This window comes from Vipera ursinii (genome assembly GCF_947247035.1).
Source record: "Vipera ursinii genome assembly, chromosome: 3".
In the NCBI taxonomy this organism is placed as follows: domain Eukaryota; kingdom Metazoa; phylum Chordata; class Lepidosauria; order Squamata; family Viperidae; genus Vipera; species Vipera ursinii.
The window spans coordinates 189,537,714-189,557,229 of record NC_139516.1 but is presented as its reverse complement, the minus strand read 5'-3'; the positions used below and the strand labels follow the sequence as shown (position 1 = coordinate 189,557,229).

Sequence of the window (19,516 nt, the reverse complement as noted above, 5' to 3'; positions counted from 1 at the left end):
AAAGGGTCAATTTTTCAAACTGACAGATTGAAACTTTTTAATCCTTGTAATCAAATGTATTAAAGGGCAAAACCATTTTTTTTAAAAAAACAATTGTTTTACACACAACACATGTTCTTGTTAATAATTTGTGTTCTGGTCTTTAAGGGCTTGTATGCAGTTAATATTCTTTTGTATATTTGATACCCCATAGTTCTTCTTAATTTTTATTAGTGAGTTGTTACAGTGGTTAAGAAGAAATACACAGATTTCAGTTGTGATAGTTTTCCCAGTGTTATATGATCCAACTTCATAAGATTCCTGGACATATGTAGATGCTTTTCTATTTTGTTTTAGTTAAGACATTCAATTGATACAGGCAAGCATGAAAGCTTGGGCAAACTTTCATTGCTTTTTCTGGATCTTGCTTAGATTCTGTGGTATTTATGTAAAACACTGTTTTGTTACTTGGGAATGCATGTTGAAGTTATTCTGTATGCTATTTTGCTGTAGGCTGGTTGGCGCTGCCACAAAGGTAATGCTTTGTCAGTAGGCCATTTCCTTGTCAATTGCATTTACAGTCTAATAGAGATATTACATGACTTTTTAAACAAGTGTTTTGGCAGGGGCGGAAATAGCAGATTCCATGCAAACAAGCATAGCTTCCTCTTTCTAACCACACACTAGCTACTCAAGGAGTTGTGCTAAAATTTGTGCAAAGGTAAGGAAAGGATTTTGGATTTAAAGACACTATTAAAAGAACTTTAGGCTATGGTTATGGGAATATGCATCCATTCTTTATATAAAGAGAACACATTCTTGTGGCTGGAAAGGTGGTGACAAAGTGCTGTAAAGCTGCTTCGTATTTCTGCAAATTTTTAATTCATAATAGATTTTAAAGATTAATTTACATTTATATTCTACTTTTCCTTCCATAGCCTAAAGTAGGTATGCATAATGATCTATCCGTTTTATTTTTTTCTCTGTGGTGAGAGTTATACAAATGTTATTAGTATGTAAAGCAGTGATTGACCCAAACTCAGCTTGTGAACTACTGTGGCTGAGGGTAGCTCAGAAACTTGGGTCCTCTACATGCTACTCCAAAACCTTAACCACTGCACTCTGCTAGTTTATTGGAGATTATGGTGCCATGTTCTAAATTAAAACAAAGTTCCAAGACAAAGGCAGCTGTAATGACAGCTGCTTAAATAAGTTTAACATATTTAAACTAAGACTGGACTTGGTATTTGTGTCTTGAACAACATTTGCATGAATAGTGAAAGCTGAAATTCTTTCCACTTGAACTTTCTTTTCCCCAAGCATTTTTCTGCTCGAACGGTGTTGCATATCAATGTTTATTTATTTATTATTATTTGGATTTATATACTGCCCCTCTCCCGAAGGACTCGGGGCGGTGTACAGGGCAATTAAAACACTATATACAACACATAATATACAAAAATTAAAATAAACCAAGTAGCCCTAAACAATAAAACACGTTCTAAAATTTAAAATTTAAAATTTAGAATCTAAAACCCCAATCCCTCAGTCCAGGCCAGCAAGTTCAAATATCCAAGTCTTCAGGTCGCAGCGAAAAGAGCGAAGGTCGGGAGCCATCCGGAGCTCAACAGGAAGCTGGTTCCAGAGGGCAGGCGCGCCCACAGAGAATGCTCTCCCCCTGGGGGCCACCAGTTGACATTCCCTGACCGACGGCATCCTGAGGAGGCCCTCTCTGTGGGAGCACACAGGACAATGGGAAGTTAACACCGGCAAAAGGTAGTCCTGTAAATAATCCGGGCCCATGCCATTTAGGACTTTATAGGTCATCACCAGCACCTTGAATCTCACCCGGAAGACAACTGGAAGCCAATGCAGCTCGCAGAGCAGAGGTGTTACATGGGAGTATCGGGGGACCCCCATCACAACTCGCGCGGCCGCATTCTGCACCAGCTGGAGCCTCTGAGTGGTATTCAAGGGCAGCCCCATGTAGAGAGGGTTGCAGTAGTCTAACCGAGAGGTCACGAGCGCATGAGTGACTGTGCGTAGGGCATCTCGGTCCAAATAGGGCCGTAACTGGTGCACCAGGCGAACCTGGGCAAAAGCCCCCCTGGTCACAGCTCCTATATGATCTTCTAAACTGAGCTGTGAGTCAAGGAGGACACCCAAGTTGCGAGCCCTATCTACGGGGGGTAACACCTCACCCCCTATAGATAAAGATGGAATAGAGTAGACAACCCAAGATGCTGGTATGCACAGCCACTCGGTCTTGTCGGGATTTAGACGAAGCCTGTTCCTCAGACCCTCACCGCCTCCAGGCAACGGGACATCACGGCGAGGGCATCACCGGGTTGATCTGAGGTGGAAATAAAAAGCTGGGTATCATCAGTGTACTGATGATACCCCACCCCAAAACCACGAATGATCTCACCCAGCGGCTTCATATACATGTTGAACAGAAGGGGTGAGAGGACTGACCCTTGAGGGACTCCACAAACGAGAGACCTCGAGGCCGACCTCTGTCCACCTGCCAACACCGACTGGGAACCACCCAGGAGGTAGGAGGAGAACCACTGTAAAACAGTGCCACCCACTCCCAACCCCCTGAGGCGCCGCAGTAGGATACCATGGTCGATGGTATCAAAAGCCGCTGAGAGGTCTAATAGGACTAGGACAGAGGAGCAACCCCTGTTCCGAGCCCACCAGAGATCATTCACCAGTGCGACCAGTGCCGTCTCCGTGCTGTACCCGGGCCTAAAGCCCGATTCGTAAGGGTCCAGATAATCTGCTTCCTCCAGGAACAGAGGAAGCTGTTATGCCACCACACTCTCAACAACCTTCACTAAAAAGCGAAGGTTGGAGACCGGACGATAGTTGTTCAAAATGGCCGGGTCCAGGGCAGGCTTCTTGAGGAGGGGCCTCACCACCGCCTCCTTCAAGGTGGCAGGGAAGCTACCCTCTCTCAAAGAAGCAGTTATTACTGCCTGGAGCCAGCCTCGTGTCCCCTCCCGAGCTGCATAAACCAGCCAGGAGGGGCACGGGTCCAATAAACACGTGGCAGAACTCAGCCTTCCCATGATCCTGTCCACTTCTTCCAGAGTCATGTTGCATTTATATTGGGAGAAAGGTGTTCGAAGAGAAATATTGTGGGGGTATAAATTCGGGCAGGGAATCACCTGTTTGACGTTTCATTTTCTGACTGTAAGACATCTGATATTAAGGTTAATGCCTGCATGCATTTAACGTTTCAAAGGACATGTTAATAGACAAACTTGATAGTAAAAACACACTCCACTTCAAAATGCTCTTAAGCATATGTATGTGTGCTCGTGTGCTTGTATGTATCTGTGCATATACGCACAAACATATTCCATACGTATAGTTCCCATATGGATAATTCTGGAAAACCCAAAATGGCAAAGCATACTTTGATGAATGAATTTCATATATGCATTGTGTCTGGATGTAAGACATTCGTACATGTTCTATATCAAGAATTAAGGAATATAGAATGTGTATCGACCTGCGGGTATTTAGGATAGCAAAAAATAGAGGGAAAGCCTCTGAAGCCCAGTTGGAACCTAACTCTGGAATAACTTTAATGTTCCTTCCTTTATCCTTTAAATTACACCCACATCAGCTTTCCAAATAGGCTTCAACCCTGGTGGTGCTCCAAGAAAAGATTGCCAGCCTTTTGTATAAGCAAGCTAGCATTGCAAATTTGCCCCCTCCCCTAATTTATTCTGTTTTGTCTTGAGAGAGGCTTGTAATGCAATATCTTGAAAATATATCCAGCATTTTGCCTTTATTGTGTTCTGTGCTGAAGTTGTTGGTAATGGACATGTGGACATCATATGTTCCACAGAATACTGTAGGAAGCCAATTTGAAATGTTTCCATTTGCCTGAAGTCCAATCATGATATTTATTTTTCCATGGCACTTACCCAGATTATCCATACCTCCTGCTTAGCTTGTGTCACTGCCACCATGGACTAATCTGCTTGTGATCACCAGTTTCTTTCCAGTGTATCTTACAAGCAGCTGCCTTTCTCCAGCGTTCTTGATGTTGTTTATATTGCCTTATAGGTTTATCCTAGATCGGGGTATTCCATTGGAAATTGGTATTGTAATAAAAAGTGCAGGAAAAACAATGTTATCTTTGAACACTTTTGGCTGGAGTTTTCTCCCCCACCCACTCCCCTTTTTAAAATGACTGGAATAATATTTGGCAACTGGATATTCTTCCAAATTCCCAGGATAATGTTGAGTAATATATAACATGATTGTAATTGAAACATAAGAAAGTACCGTATATACTTGAGTATAAGCCGACTCGAGTATAAGCCGAGACCCCCAATTTCACCCCCAAAAACTGGAAAAAGTTGGTGACTTGAGTATAAGCCGATCCGCCGTTCTGCAAGCCTCCGCCGCCAGCTGCTTCGTTCCGCAGTGGAAAGAAGCAGGCAGGCAGGGCGCAGAGGAACGGAGACCCGGCTTCGTTTGGGGAGGTTTGGGGAGGTGCGCGCGCACCTCCCCAAACCTCCCCAAACTTCGGCAGGTCTCCGGACGGCGGTGGCTTGGGAGAGGTGAGCGCGATCCCGGAAGCTCCAAAGCCTCGGCCACGCACAAGTCCTCGGTAAGTTTTTTTGTTGACTGGAGTATAAGCCGAAGTGGAATTTTTCAGCCCAAAAAGTGGGCTGAAAAATTCGGCTTATACTCAAGTATATACGGTATATTCTTACCTCTGTTTTGCAGAGACAATTGCACCTGAAATTGCAGTTTCCTATAAAAGCTGCCACTGCAAACTGTTTACTCACATTATAACTCCTCCATTGATCCACCCCTGATTCTTTTAGAGAGGTTAATTGCTTGGAGTTAATGTTTATTGAAAAAGAGACCTATATTCCACTTTTCAATCAATTCAAAACATAGGGGAGCATGATCAACAGTATAAATTGAAATTTTTATTGATCACCTTGTGAGGTCTATATCAAAGAATGCAATATGGGAAGGTTTAACTTTGAGGATACATTTATTATTTTAAAAATATGTCAAGTATATTCTGATTAGATCTGAGCAGTAATCTTAGAAAAATTTAAAAAGCACAGTAGAATTTTAAAATGATTTATTTGGGACTACAATTTAACTTCATGCCTTGCTTCACTATGCATCCCTTTAGTGCTTGCATCCAAAATAAAAATATTATAACATGTCTTTTTGCACAGATCTGTACAAACTGCATTTAACATTTATAGTGTACTTTCACCTAGAGTCCTTTCCTAGATTTAGACAGGAAGAATTTTTTTTTAAAAAAGAAGCATCCTTCACAGATGTCTTTGGAGCATGGGAACCTGACTCTAGTCAAATACACTGGAGAAACACTGAGTTTGGCAAATACCATACTTTGTTCTAATGAAAGAATAAAGACAATCCTGTCTTTTCATATGATGTTATAGAGAAACTTGAGTGGTGAGAAAGGAAAAAAAAATACTTGTTTCTTTGCTAAAGTTGTTGGTCTTTGAAACTGATTTTGCCCAGAACACAATCACTTTCCAGATTGGCTGGGGCTTTGTCTTTCTTCCTCTTTCCTGTTCTAAATAGGAAAATGCACGCTAGTCTGAAAAGAAATATAATTGACTAGGTAGGAATTTTTCACTGAGTTTACAAACCAATTCCTTTGGATGAGGCTTTACCCAGTTGCTGCAATCTTTGAAAACAGTCTTATTGTGGGCCTTAAAATATGTATTGTTACTAAATCTAGGAAAAATATTTGAAATCTTTTATGTAGTTGTGTGTATAACTAGGAAAACATAATTGGGAATGTGTAATAGAGTAGCAGAAGGAAAGAATATATGAAATCTGGACTACAACTCAAGTCTAATTGAAATCTAAATAGAAAACATTTATTTCAAACTTCTAAATGAGGATTTAATTAAAACAAAATTAGCTCATCTTTTTAGTTTTATCCTTGAATAGGAAATTTGAAACATACTTGACTTGATGGTTGGCTTTCTCTGACTTTGATTAATCACTTTCAAAGTAAGCAGAGGATCAGAACAATAATTTCATAATTACACGCCAGCGAGTTAACTTGAAACCTTAACTAAAATCACTGGAAGGATTTTAGGAAGTATAATGATGGTAAGTTTCATGTAATGCTGTATATTTTTGTTACATATTTGAAATACTTACAAGTGCTAATCTGAAAAAAGAACAGTTCCATGGTTCTATTCATTCATTTACAGGATGTTTAATAGGAAAATGTTTAAGCTGGGGCTATTAATTTCAAAGACATCCTAGCAATAGTTAAGAGCTTATTCATTCTCTGATGTCAATAGAAGTCTCCTTTTGTATTGTTGTATACTTTGGATTGAAACCTAACATTTTTAAGCTTTGTTGAAGATATATTTGATGCAACAATCTTTGTGGTTAAATTACTCAATAAATCTTGCTTAATGTGAATTATTATTGTGTGGTAATAAGCCAGCTTGCTTTTTCTAAGAGAAAAGTTTGAAATACAATTATGAACTACATCAAATTGTTTAAGGTTACTCTGCAACATGCATATTTAGGATGTAACAGACTAAAATCTCTAGATGGGCCAAAGTGCAAGTAAAAATTATTTTGCAATGTGAACTGCAAAAGTTCAAAATTGAGCTGACCACAGGGAGGTAGTAAACAATTTGTACGTATAAAGCATCCAACAAAGTTTTCCCTTATATCCTAATAGAAATGATGACAAACAGTGAGTTGGACTGTGCTATCATTATATGGTTGAATAATAGTATTCAACAAAAATCAATAGCTGGATATTAAGTGGGAGATAAATGTTGAGTCAAATTCTTCAGGTCTTCTAGGATGTGTCCTGTCATCTTATTTATGAATGAATTAGGTGAGATTAGAAAATATGAATATCCAATTTGCAGACAAGACCAGTTGTTTAGAATTGTTCCAGAAGATAGGACAATAAACAATTAACTTTTAATAGGAAATGTGTTTTGATTAGGTACATGGGAAATTAATGCTAACAGCATTTCAACAGGAGTGGATCAGACAGGAGGTATTTTAACAGAAGTTGGAAGGACATCCATTGGGGATGTGGTAGTCATGGATTGGATAAGATTATCTTAAAGGTCTCAATGAACTGCTGTAATCCATAATTTTATCATTCTGAAGCCCCTGCTAATTATATTTTTTATTTATCAAATTTATTTTCCTGCCCACCTTACAGTTCAGGTGACCATATATCAAATCCTAACTATTATATCTATACTGGTGTATCACAGTTTCATATAGTCATTTCTAAGGAATGGTTTGGGCTACTGGAATTGTAGATTCTAAACTCATACTTGCTGCTGGTGTTGCAGAAAACCTGCTTACGCTGGGGTTCAAAATGAAAGTGTATTGTATTTTATTTGTTCCTTGGAGCTGAAGTACCTTTTACTTGCCTTTTCTTTTGACAAATAGAGCCTTTCTCTCTTGTGTTATAAATTCAGTTCAGACATAAATCATATTACCTCCATTGGTTGGACCATAGTATTGTGTAATGGTATTCTTTAAATTATGGTAAAGGTTAGGTTGAATAGAATAGACATGGAAGGGACCTTGGAGGTCGTCTAGTAAAGCCCCCTGCTCAAGCAGGAGAACCTATACCATCTCAGACAAGTGACTGTCTAGCCTCTTAAAAATCTCCAGTGATGGAGTGCCCACGATTTCTGGAGGGAAGCTCTTCCACTGGTTAATTATCCTCACTCTCAGGAAGTTTCTCCTTAATTCCAGGTTGCTTCTCTGTTTGGTTTCCATCCATTGTTTCTTGCCCTGCCCTCTGGTGCTTTGGAGAATAACTTGACCATGTCTTTTTTGCGGCAGCCCCTCAAATACTGGAACACTGCTATCATGTCTCCCCTATTTCTTCTTTTCTTTAGACTAGCCAAACCCAAGTCCTGCAAGCCATTCTTTGTATGTTTTAATCTCCAGGCCTTTGATCATCTTAGTTGCTCTTCTGAATTTTTTCCAAACTCTCCACATTTTTTTTGTGATATGGTGACCAAAATTGGCTGCACTATTCCAGGTGTAGTCTTACTAGGGTTTTTATAAAGTGGTACTAATACTTTGCGTGATTTTGATTCTATACCTCTGTTTATGCAACCCAGGATTGTATTAGCTTTTTTGGCTGATGCTGCATACTGCTGGCTCATAGTCAAGTGATCGTCCACTAGGACTCCAAGGTACCTCTTACAGTTACTGTTTTTAAACCAGATCTCACCTAATCTGTACAACCTTGCTCTTCTTTTTATAAGTCCAATGTAGTGATTGACTGCAGAAATCAAAACATTATTTAGACTAGAAGATAGTTAAAAATGTAAGGTTAAACTTAAATCTGGTAAAACCTTTCTGCAATGCCTTTACTTAGCTTAGTCAAAAGAACATAATACCAATATATATTTTGGTGAATATGATGTATATTTATAACAGTCTTATTTATAAAGAATAGTGCCAATCAATTTAAATTTGTTGCAGGTAGAATTTGATGGTCTATGGATAACTTATAATTCCTTTCTTGTTAGAAAATAGTCAATTTTTGTAGTAGTATCAGTTAAAGAGTTTATGGAAACTTAGTTTAAGATTGTTTAAAAAAGCACAAAATCTTTAACTTGAATTTGATGGCACCTGGTTTCATTTTTGTTCCCACAGCAACACCAATGGTACCAAAAGTTACCAATAGACCACCCTGATTTAAGAATTAAATCACTCTGGTCTTCTCTTTTTAGCCCTTTAGTTTGCTGACTAAATATTTAAACAGAGGTAAAACACATCTGTTATAGTTTGTGACATAGCTGTAGAGCAAAACTTCATGGTGCATAATTTGCAATTTTAAAACAAAAATTCTGGATTACTTTTAAATTTGTCATTATGTTCAGTGCTCTGAATGAAAACAGAGTTAAACTATGATTTATGTTTTACAAAGCAATAATTAAGAATGTGTATTTTAAATGAAGAGTAGCTCCCTTCTTGAGAAATAGACCTAAAAAAGTATATATTTTTAGCTTGCATGGTCCATTTTTAACATTGCTTAAAATCCAAGGTTGTTTCCAGATGTGAGTTATTTTTTATTATTGAGATTCCCATGGGAAAGTAAGAGAGCCAATATAAATGTTACCTCCAGACTTTTACCCTTGTGTCTTTTTGACAGTGTCAGTAAGTTTACACTGATTATGAACATTCATTAAAATGCATAAAGATACTGTATGTATGGACTTTTAAGCATCATACTCCTTTCTTTTCTCTTCTTTTCTTTTTTCATGGTAGATTAGAAAAGGAAAGGCAAAGGAAGACTGTAGAACTTGGTAAATTTTACTGCCATTCCTAAAACTAGAAAGGTTTGAAGAATACTTTTTTGCAATTATATACAAATATATTGGAAAATGCAAAAGTGTCTTGAAAGACACATGGATTCTTTCCTTCCGTACAAATGGAATAATTATTTTGGAGCCTGGTGGCCAAAGGGAATTAATTTCTTTTAAAAGTAATAGTTATTCTTCTGCAGTTAAAAAAAACCAGGCTTGTCCCTTCAAAATAGCAGTCGTGGGTCAACTGATCTCTTGTGTAGCATATATTATTTTTCCTTCCCTCTGTTCTCCTTTGGGAGGAATACTTCTCTACTAACATAATTTGTTATTTTCCTCAATCAGCCAAGTTTGCTACTCCCTTGCTCAGTCTGGAACGGATCTGCTCTAATTCCATCATGTGTAAAACACTTGCTTCTTTTGGCTGTGGACCATTTTTCTCCTCCAGTTTATCCCACTTATCTAGCACTTTCAGATGAGCATTTTGAGATATTACATGCCAATATTTTCAGTATTGAATTTAAATTCCCAATCTAATTATTTCAGTATATCATATGGGAAGAGGGTGCTTATCTTGTCCTTTACTTCAGGTCATAAACTTTCAGGCAGCTCTGACTTGAGGTTTTTTATCCTGTATGAAATGATAAGGTAAAGACGGTCTCTGTTACATGGCCATTCAGAAATCATGGATTGGTTAGGACGCTGAGCTTGTCGATCAGAAGGTCGGCAGTTTGGAGGGTCGAATCCCGAGTGCCGCGTAACAGAGTGAGCGCCTGTTACTCGTCCCAGCTTCTGCCAACCTAGCAGTTCGAAAGCACGTAAAAAAGGCAAGTAGAAAAATAGGGACCACTCCGGTGGGAAGGTAACAGCGTTCCGTGCGCCTTTGGCGTCTAGTCATGCCGGCCACATGACCACGGAGACGTCCTCGGACAAGCGCTGGCTCTTCGGCTTTGAAACGGAGATGAGCACCGGCCCCTAGAGTTGGAAACGACTAGCACGCATGTGCGGGGGAACCTTTACCTTTATATTGAAATGAGACCTCTTTATACTTATGTTGAGAAAACTTGCTGATTATCTGCCATCTTAACTGAAGCATTGGGAACGGGCAAGCTGGCTTTGACAGACGGAAAGTAATTATTTAGAAACTTTCAAGAGCCCTTATTTACTCAGTATCACAATTCTTTCTTAATCCATTATCTGATCCCTAGACACAATCCACATAGTTAGAAATTCAGGAAAGAGCTGTAGATAGAAAGGACAATTTCATGATTGCATTTGACTGATTTAAAATCATCCACTTATTCTTAGAAAGTGAGTTTATATTACAAAATAGCTAACAAGAATAGAATCATGTATTATGATGGAAAATGTATGCTGTAAGACAAATATGTATAAAACATCTCTAGGACTACGCAGTGTTTTAGATTCATTAGAAGCGCTTTAGAACATGTGGGAATGAGAACATAAGCTGTTTGCAATGTTAATGGCACTTTACTATTTAGAATGAAAAGATAAGCATTTCTCTAGATATGTGGAATTTCTTGGGCAGGAAATATGAAATCCTCTCATGATATGAACTGTGACATACAGGGAGTGCAGAATTATTAGGCAAATGAGTATTTTGACCACATCATCCTCTTTATGCATGTTGTCTTACTCCAAGCTGTAGAGGCTCGAAAGCCTACTACCAATTAAGCATATTAGGTGATGTGCATCTCTGTAATGAGAAGGGGTGTGGTCTAATGACATCAACACCCTGTATCAGGTGTGCATAATTATTAGGCAACTTCCTTTCCTTTGGCAAAATGGGTCAAAAGAAGGACTTGACAGGCTCAGAAAAGTCAAAAATAGTGAGATATCTTGCAGAGGGATGCAGCACTCTTAAAATTGCAAAGCTTCTGAAGCGTGATCATCGAACAATCAAGCGTTTCATTCAAAATAGTCAACAGGGTCGCAAGAAGCGTGTGGAGAAACCAAGGCGCAAAATAACTGCCCATGAACTGAGAAAAGTCAAGCGTGCAGCTGCCAAGATGCCACTTGCCACCAGTTTGGCCATATTTCAGAGCTGCAACATCACTGGAGTGCCCAAAAGCACAAGGTGTGCAATACTCAGAGACATGGCCAAGGTAAGAAAGGCTGAAAGACGACCACCACTGAACAAGACACACAAGCTGAAACGTCAAGACTGGGCCAAGAAATATCTCAAGACTGATTTTTCTAAGGTTTTATGGACTGATGAAATGAGAGTGAGTCTTGATGGGCCAGATGGATGGGCCCGTGGCTGGATTGGTAAAGGGCAGAGAGCTCCAGTCCGACTCAGACGCCAGCAAGGTGGAGGTGGAGTACTGGTTTGGGCTGGTATCATCAAAGATGAGCTTGTGGGGCCTTTTCGGGTTGAGGATGGAGTCAAGCTCAACTCCCAGTCCTACTGCCAGTTTCTGGAAGACACCTTCTTCAAGCAGTGGTACAGGAAGAAGTCTGCATCCTTCAAGAAAAACATGATTTTCATGCAGGACAATGCTCCATCACACGCGTCCAAGTACTCCACAGCGTGGCTGGCAAGAAAGGGTATAAAAGAAGGAAATCTAATGACATGGCCTCCTTGTTCACCTGATCTGAACCCCATTGAGAACCTGTGGTCCATCATCAAATGTGAGATTTACAAGGAGGGAAAACAGTACACCTCTCTGAACAGTGTCTGGGAGGCTGTGGTTGCTGCTGCACGCAATGTTGATGGTGAACAGATCAAAACACTGACAGAATCCATGGATGGCAGGCTTTTGAGTGTCCTTGCAAAGAAAGGTGGCTATATTGGTCACTGATTTGTTTTTGTTATGTTTTTGAATGTCAGAAATGTATATTTGTGAATGTTGAGATGTTATATTGGTTTCACTGGTAAAAATAAATAATTGAAATGGGTATATATTTGTTTTTTGTTAAGTTGCCTAATAATTATGCACAGTAATAGTCACCTGCACACACAGATATCCCCCTAAAATAGCTATAACTAAAAACAAACTAAAAACTACTTCCAAAAATATTCAGCTTTGATATTAATGAGTTTTTTGGGTTCATTGAGAACATGGTTGTTGTTCAATAATAAAATTAATCCTCAAAAATACAACTTGCCTAATAATTCTGCACTCCCTGTATATTGTAGGGAACTTAAAACATGTAAGATTATTTTTTGCATTCATTCTGGCTATTTTATGCTATTTATCTGCTGCAAAGAAGATGTAGGAGAAAAATATTATTAAAAATTCTTAGTCATGCAACTTCTGCAGATTTGTTTACTTCCTTCTTCTTTAATAAAAATATAATGTATAATATTATAAGAGTTGAATGCACAACCTGTGAATAAGGCTACATATTATGGCAGTAGCTCCATGACTTATTTCCTCTGCTAAAGCAGATTCCTGGCTGTGTTCCCAATTGACAAACAAGAGAAGAGTATTAAGCAGTGGTGGGATTCAGCCAGTTAACACCACTTCGGTAGCTAATTTTTTGTTGCCCAGGCCCAGAATGGACTTCTGGAAGTGGCATCCACACAGAGAATTGGTTGTTCACATATTTGAATCCCATCACTGGTATTAGGCATATGGAATTTATGTAGCCCTCATCAAACTACCTGAGAATATAATGCTGGCAGTATAAGAATACAATGTATTTTCTCCCACTGATTTTGTGAAGCTTTGACAATTGAAATTTGTGGTCCCCTCCCCCACAAAAAGCCAATGAATGAGCAATATTCTACCAAATGCTTTGCATGTCTATAGGCATCCTGTTAGAATGTTGTTCTGATGAAAGTCCTTCATTATAGTAAACTTTTGCTGGAATAGAAGAAATGCTATGCTCAGCATATTTCCTATAATAGAAGTCTTGAAGCCTGTCTATTTTAACTTCATTTGAAAACTTACCTGAATTTCTGAGAGGAAACTTCAACAATGTTAATAAGGAACTGAAGTTCCATACATTTAAAATTAAGTCCTAAATTATTGCATATACTTTGTCTCCATGAAGCTTAAGAATCTCCTTTTCCAAAACCACAAAGGATACTGCAAATTAGAACGTGTTTTTGTAGAACTTTTTAAATATGTGATAACATAAATATGAGAATGTGTATCCCAAACTACACTTAACACTGTATGTTTTCTATGGTATGCTTAATGCTCAGGTCTGGCCCAGTATTTTGTTTGGATGCCAAATACTGTCAAATGCTCTGGGCTCATGCCAATATGAGTAGGAATCTAGCACTGTGTGAACTTTTAGACCACCGCAAATTGCAGATACAATTATTGATACCACATTGGTATGCATGACAGTGGCTTCTCTCCAAGAGCAGTACTGGAACAGGTGGTGCTTGACTATCTCAGGAGCAGTCTGCAGGAGGTTTGGGATTATGTGTTCTTATGGAGTGGCCAGAAGGTTAGTTTTGGGAATAACCTTCTGAAAAAAACATTGAATATATTTATTATATATTTAAACAATCTAGTCATTTGTAATGCTCCATGGTTAATCTTTCTTTTTTGAAGATTATTTATTCAACAATCTGTAATTTTTATTGATACTGCATGCGCAGCTCTGTTTCAAATTTGCAAAAACAGAGTTGTTATTTCTGAAGAAATACTGGACAGAAAACAGTTTTAAAATGGTGAACAAGGTAAAACAAGAAATGGTGAACAAGGTAAAATAACAAGATAAAACAAAGTTTAATAAGTATAAACTTTCAAAAAGGCACTTTGCAAAATAAATTGCCAGGGTGGGAACAGTTGCATTGGGCAACTGTTGAACATAAGACACTGAGTGTTGAATTAAAGAACATTAAAAACATTAGGCTGAAAAACATAGGACACCATCTACAACAGTGATCCCCAATCTATGGGCCGCGGCATGGTACTAGGCTGCAGGCTGGCCAGGATGCGCATGCGTGGGCGTCAATTCCCGCCACTTGTACTAGTGCCCACGGCCCTGTTTGCGCATGCGCGGGGGCACGAATGAAAATGCTAGTGCGGTGTGTGTGTGTGTGTGTGTGTGTGTGTGTGCACAGCCCATTTGCGCATGCGTGAACAGGCCGCTAGCGCAGGGGGTGTGTGCACGTGTGAACGGGCTGCTAGTGCAAGGCTGTATACGTGGCCCATTTGTGTATACGTGATCAGGTGTCGCCGTGGGGGTGCGCAGCCTTTCACACATGCGCATGGTGCCAGAGCATGCTGCATGCACAAACGCGGCCACTAGCACTGCACCCCTGGGCGTGGCCCTGTTTGCATGCGTGCACGTGCACATGCAGTAATTTGGAAGTTGCTCTCCCCTCTGGGTTGCAAGCCCAGAAAGGTTGGAGAACTCTGATCTACAAGAACCAAATCACAAAATGATAACAGATCCTGGAATGACATAAATGATACAGAACTTATGTTCATATATGTCTGTGCTTTACTTTTTTTTAAGTAGGACAGAATTATATTTATTACAGGACAGTTTTTCCTCTCATTTAGTATCTTCTCCTAAAAAGCTGTTTTTTTTCTATGAAGAATAGATTTAGTAATATTTCTAGATTCTTAGCACAACTTTAATGTACAATATCTGTTTCTTTATTGATTAGGTGCCATCACATTGATATCAGATCTTAGTGACCACATAGATACCTTCTCCAGGATTATCTGTTCTCAGCCTGAAACTTCAAATCTTCAAATAGTTCCCATTGTAATTGAGTCCATCCACCATGCTTCTGTTTGTCCTCTGACACGCTTTCCTTTCAACTTTACCAGCATTATAGATTGCTCAAAAGAGCTGGGTGTTTTTACAGTGTGTCCAAAATATTTATGAGTCATTTACATGTCAAATGAGAACTTTGGATTTGTGCTTTAATTCATTTGTTTTTTTTAACTATCCATAGTATCCCCAGAAGTTTTCTCCAACATCTAAATTCAAAAATATCAATACTTTTTCTACCTAGTCTCTTCAAAGTTCAGTCTTTGCTTCTGTAAATGTCACAGAGAAAATCACTGCTTCCACTATACTGATACTTGTGAATATATCCCATCCTGGCATCTGAATATATTTTACAAAGCCTTCATTGTTACTCTTACAAACTTCTGGTTTGCAGTGTATTTCTTCACTGTTGATAGGAGATCTTAAAAGCAAAATGTACTCACAATTTCAGTATCTTCACTGTCTGTTTTGAGGCTGTCATTAGTTTAGTATTCTTTGCTTAACCTTAGTCCCATTTTGTTACTGTCCTCCTTGACTGGAGGAGTTTTTTTACTGGAGTTTTCAGGTTATTTGTATGTTCAGCTATCTGAGCAGCTTCATTAACACAATGAAGGATATTGATGTTTCTTCCTCCCATCTGATAGTTGTGATCATGTTTTTCCAATCCACTTTCCTGCAATATATATTCAGCATACATGTTAAATAAGGAGATAATATACAATTGTTACAAGTGGTCCTCAACGTAAGACCACTTGTTATTGTTGTTGTTAGCTACGAAGTCGTGTCCGACCCATCGCGACCCTATGGACAACATTCCTCCAGGCCTTCCTGTCCTCTACCATCTTCTGGAGTCCATTTAAGCTCACGCCTACTGCTTCAGTGACTCCATCCAGCCACCTCATTCTCTGTCGTCCCCTTCTTCTATTGCCCTCGATCTTCCCCAGCATTAGGCTCTTCTCCAGGGAGTCCTTCCTTCTCATTAGGTGGCCAAAGTACTTGAGTTTTAGCTTCAGGATCTGGCCTTCTAAAGAGCAGTCGGGATTGATCTCCTCTAGGACTGACCGGTTTGATCGCCTTGCAGTCCAAGGGACTCGCAGGAGTCTTCTCCAGCACCACAGTTCAAAGGCCTCAATTCTTTGGCGCTCAGCCTTTCTTATGGTCCAACTTTCACTACCATACATTGCAACTGGAAAGACCATAGCCTTGACTATACGCACTTTTGTTGACAGGGTGATGTCTCTGCTTTTTAGTGTGCTGTCTAGATTTGCCACTGCTTTCCTCCCCAGGAGCAAGCGTCTTTTAATTTCTTGGCTACAGTCCCCATCTGCAGTGATCTTGGAGCCCAGGAAAATAAAATCTGTCACTACCTCCATTTCTAGACCACTATTGAGCCCAAACTTTCTGTTGCTAAGCGAGAAGTTGTAAGTGAATTTTGTCCCATTTTATGCTTGCCACAGTTATTAAATGAGTCACTGCTGTTGTTAAGTTAGTAAGATGATTGTTAAATGAATCTGGCTTCCCCGTTGACTTTGCTTATCAGAAGGTCATAAAAGGTGATCATATGACCCTGGGACACTGCAACCATCATAAATATGAGTCAGTTGCCAAGCATCTGAATTTTGATCATTTGACCTTGGTAGTGCTGCAGTGGTCATGAAAAACAGGTCACTTTTTTCAGTGCTGTTGTAACTTTAAACAGTCCTTAAATGAACTATTGTAAGTTGAAGTCTACCTGTATTTGCCAACCTGGAGCCAGTCTATTCTGTCTGGACTGGCTTCTTGTCCTGCATATAGGTCACTCACGGGGACCATGAGATATTCTGGAATTTCCATTTTCCTAATGACATTCAACAGCATGATATAGTTGAAATAATCAATAACCTTTTCATAATAAAACACATATTCAGGGTTTGTTTAGGATTTTTTTGTACTCTCGATTATCCTTGTGCATCAGCACTACTGTGACACTGCTGTAGCCTTTTTAAAACCCAGCTTGAATATCTGACATTTCTCTTTCAAGATAAGTCATTAAAATGTCCTAAACTGTTTTGTCCACTCTGATAAGTCTTCCTTCATTGGTTTTGGTATGTAGACCAAAGTCTTCCAATCTATTGGTGACTGTGTCATTGTTCAGATTTGCTGTCATAGAAAAATGACAGCAAAAAAACCTTAGAACCTTACTGATCCTTCTTCAATTACTGTCATATTTCTGTAGATATTCCATCAATTCCTGAAATCTTCTAATGATTAGAGTTCTGATCTAACTTCACCTTTTAGTTCTAGAGAATTTTGTAAATAAGAAATATATTCTAAGGCAGGGCTTTTCAACTACTGGTACGGGTACCACCTGTGGTACGTTGGCACCTAGCAGGTGTTACACGACCATCCTAGAAAAGTGGTAGCGAGGGAGGGTAATGAGCTGAACCGGTGGTAGCACCGCACAAGCCTGAGCAAGAGGTGGCTGGAGCTGCAGGGCTGTCAGGGCTCAGTGGAAACACCAGGATCAGCACCAGGCTCCAGCTGGAGCTCGGCACTGATCCTGGTGCTTCTGCTGAGCCCAGAAGCGCTGATCAGCTGGAATGTTGCAGCATCTCCAGGGTCTTGAGTTACATTCAGATGCTTGGCAACTGATTCATATTTATGATGGTCACAGTGTCCCAGAGTTATGTGAAGTGACCAAAACCTGCTGCAACCACCCAGCAGACCGGGGGGGGGGGAATAAAAACCAAACACCTCCCACCCCACCCCCACTGCCAATCCTCAACAGAAATGCTCACAACAATGAAAACCTCGGACAGGAGGAAGAGCGCTGCCGGGCGGGCAGGCAGGTGTCTTGCTCGGCTGTGGCGTGGGGGCCACTTTTTTCAGTGCCATTGCAACTTCGAACAGTCACTAAGTGAACTGTTGTAAGTCAAGGATTACCTGTACTTCATCACTTTTTTCCTCTCTTTTTTTTGGTCATCAAGTTTTTGACACCTTGCTAGGCAACTGGTGGTACTCAGATGTTGCCATATCCTAAAAGTGGTACAATGAGTGAAAAAGTTGAAAAGCCCTGCTCTAAGGTAAGGATGTTGATATCAGTTTACAATTTTCAGTATACTCCTTCCATTTTTGCTTAATCCCCTTTGAATCAATTAATTTTTATTCATGGCATCCTTTAGCCAACCAATCTGAAATTAAAATCCTCTTCTGAGTTTAGATAATTTTTGGAAGATTTTCTTTGTTTTTTTCCACATCAGTTTACAACTTCAGTATCTTTATGTATGTTGCTGGAATACTGCTTCTCATCTCTTCTAATAGCTCTCGGAAATTCTTTGCTAAGTTCCTTCCTGAGATCTTTGTCTTTCTTGGCTCTGACTTCTCTGTTTTTGGCAATTTGACATCCATTTCTACATTCATCTTTAGCTTGTTTGATTTCATTCCATATTTCCCCTAGTTCCCTATCGGTGAGATTCAGGACTCGAAAATGATTCCTGATGTTCTTGAAATTGGCAAGTATATGCTCAGGTTATATCGTGAAAAATAATTAGCTTTACTCCTCCTCTTTAGCTTGACTTACAGTTTGTTGGTTAGCAGTGTGGCAAGTTGAGGTGCCTTACTAAGGAATGTGGTTGAGTCTGGGCCAAGGTCATTTTTTTTTAGGAAGGCAGATGAGTCAGCACAACCCACAAGCCTATAGGTAAAAAAGGGAGAAATGTTGGAAGGTGCCTGTACAGTGGCACATATACATCCAGGACACGGAATATAAAAAGAGGCAGGAAGAGCAGAGGAGTGGTGGGGAGGTTATATTGCAGATGCTGCAGGAGATGGTGCTGGAGAGGATGTCACCTGGTAAACATGAAGTGGCGCCTGCAAGTCCAGAGATTCTGGCCTTGAGATGAGAAGAAAGACCAGGAAAAAAATCCTGGAGTAGCTTGTGAACATATGGAGAACAGGCTGTGTTGTGTTCAAGGAGGTTCAGATACTGGACAGTGGAATTGTGTGAGTTAAAGGCTTTATTTGGCAGTAAGACAGCTAGGAGAACTCACAGGCATTCATTCATTCATTCCAGTATCAGCCATTAAGATAAGGAGAGAAAAAGAAGCTGGAAGACAGCACAAGCAAAAATTAGGGAAATAGGATTGGGTGGTTGAGCATTAAGGAGTATGTACATGTTAACTTTTGTAAATTATAAATTCTATTTTCACTTATATATATATATATATTAAATCACACTAAATTCCCTCTTTTTTCCAATGCTTCCAAGTATGTGCCTGTATCAGCTCTTGTTCTGATCCACACTCCGACAAGCAGTTCCTGATATATTCCATGGTCAGCCCCTGGCCATGTTTTTTCTGTTATAACTGAGCTCTTCCACCTCCTTGTATCAGTAATATAGTCAGTTTAATTTATTTTTATCTGTCTGGTAATGCTTGTGTATATAATCTTTATTTGCATCGTTTGAATGCAATAGCAGCAATGGAGACATCATTAGATTGGCAGAA

General features: G+C 39.5%; 1 protein-coding gene across 4 annotated transcripts in view; it reads left to right on the top strand.

Moving 5' to 3' along the window:
- Window positions 1-19,516, top strand: part of STK3 (serine/threonine kinase 3) — a 118,388-nt gene that overhangs the window by 23,336 nt on the left and 75,536 nt on the right. The window lies entirely within an intron of this gene.